Here is a 2,416-nt window from a genome sequence, read left to right as displayed (position 1 = left end):
TTTTTTGCCTGTCCAAGGAGTTTGGAGGCCATGTCCTTATTTCTACTTAGAAATAAGGCATTGCCTTATGCACCAAATGGGTCATCCATGCTCTCACTTTAGATGAAGACTGAAAAATTCTTCTCAAGCGATGTATTTCTTTTGGATTCCCAGTCAATAGACCTTCTTAGAAGGGGATTGGTTTTCAAACCCTTCTCATCACGTCAGAACCAGTGCAAACCCATGACACTTTTATTATTAAAAGCATCTGGAGAGCCTAGGAAGCCATCAAGCTGTGGCTTCGTTGGGCTGGTGATGGTTTTAGGGATGGGCTATCTATGAACCAACATAATATTTGGTGGTCTCTCCTTTTTGTAGTGTAAGGAGTTCCACTTGCTAAAGTTCAAGCTACCAGTGCACTGCATTTTTTCAAATGTAGCATTAAGACACCCAAAGATCTGTTTTCTAGAATTACCATGAGCCTCAAAACATGGGAAGACATGCAGATCTAGTTTTGTCTGACTCATCCAAATCATTAGACTTTTGACCTAATAGTCTATGCTTTGCCTTCTCATATGCTCCACGAGCTGGGTATTCAACTAGTTAAGCCATGGTGGAAGGACTAGAAGTGGTACTCATGTACTCCTTTTGTTAATTGTAAGCCCAAGATGGGATACCTTTGGCTGGTGCCACACTTGCCTATGGTTGATACTCTCAACCAATGTTGGCACCTCTAGTCTACGCAACAGAAGCAAAGATACATGTTTAATACTATTTAGAATGCCATCACCGAGTCAAAGATTACACACTTTGCTTGGTGTGTTATGTTCCAGGGATTACCTCTGGGTCCTTGGCTTAAGCACTTGGCTATTCCTGAGCCTCGTTGTCCCTTTTTTGGGCAACCTGAGTCTTTCTTGCATAATTTTTGGTACTGTAGCAGAGCCCAACAATATTGGCTCAAGATTCATGATTTTTTCAATCCTTTCAAGCAGAAGCCATTTTCTTGGCACATGATCTTGCTAGGAGATTCTCTCAGATTTCCCTAGTATACCTAGATTTGGCATGCTTTTAGGATGAAGATTCTTTTAAGTCTTTGGAAGGATAATAATGTTGTTCTTTTCACTCACAACTTTCTATATATAAATGTTTCTATGTACATACTAAAGTATGCATATGTAATAATGTAATGATGCAAATACAAGTACAAGCCAATAAGGCGACTCTTGAGGTGGCCCACCTGCAGGAGCTACTTGTACCACTGCAAGAATGCACCTTGTATGGTGGCCAATGTGCCACCAAATTTTGGCTTTATTGACCACACTCCGCCTCGTTTCCACCATCGAGGTCATAGTTCTTCTGCCTGCTATTCTCAAACACCTCGGTCGTAGGCTCCCGACGCTCTCCTAGCAGTGGGAATGGCAGTTGGTGGCAGCACTCGACTTCTTCGCTGCGACGTAGCTCTAGCTGGTCCCCAGATTTCGCTCCTGTTGCTCTTGGGTGGGCCACTCTTGGTGGTGATTCTGTGTGCCCTGAGGCCACTTCTTCCAAATGGTCCTTTCCTTGCTCGACCCTAGCCATTTCGCCTCCCAAGATTGAGGGGGAAAAAGAAAAAGAAAAAGAAGATAATGATGATGGGTGGTCCTTATCCGACCAACCCATTAACCCCGTTAATGTATGGGTTTTTGTAGATCGCTAAGATTCTCCTCCCTTCGCTAACACTAGTTGCTAATTATGCTTTTTTTGATGAATAGTTTATAAATTTATCCGATCTACATACTCTTACAAGATCTTTTATCCCCAACCTCATTTTTGTAAATATATAACTTTAATATTTTATTAATATAAAAGATATTATTAATTTAAAAAAAAAAAAAAAAAAACAAAAACAAAACCTTAGAAACCCCTACCCTCCTACCCTTCTTTTCCTAAGTACTTGAGTATCACCTTTTAAAAAACACGTTCAAAGCTTCCACAAAATTTCCTTCGTTTCGTATCGATCACGCAATTAAAAGCTGAGAAAAACTGAGCGTTCCAATTCCATATTCCAGGTGTGACGTAACAGGACATAAAATTTCAACGCACATTGGAAAAAGTCTTCTAATATATTAATTCCACGTCTTTTATATTAGTCAAACCATTTATTAATCGTATTTTCAAAGGTGCCAGCAGTCAAATTTAGAAGCCGGTGCCACGTAGCAATTTCTCCACAACAAAAAAACAAGCAAGCACGAGAAATAGAAACATGACTCCCGACTATCAGATATTATTACCTAATATAAACTCACGTGTAAGATCGCGGATCTGCCACGTGGCGATTCAGGGACGAAGGTGTCTCGATTTACGCGAGTTGCCCGTGCCAGCGTGGAAGGACAGGTGGCAGGTAGAAAAGGGTCTGAAAGCGCAGCATAGAAGGGGAAGATCTAACTGAAATTCCGTT

The sequence above is a fragment of the Cupressus sempervirens genome, chromosome 5 (genome assembly GCF_028749045.1).
Source record: "Cupressus sempervirens isolate cs-2001-9-10 chromosome 5, ASM2874904v1, whole genome shotgun sequence".
Taxonomy (NCBI): Eukaryota; Viridiplantae; Streptophyta; class Pinopsida; order Cupressales; family Cupressaceae; genus Cupressus; species Cupressus sempervirens.
The sequence above is the reverse complement of the archived record's forward strand: the minus strand, read 5'-3'. Positions refer to the sequence as shown.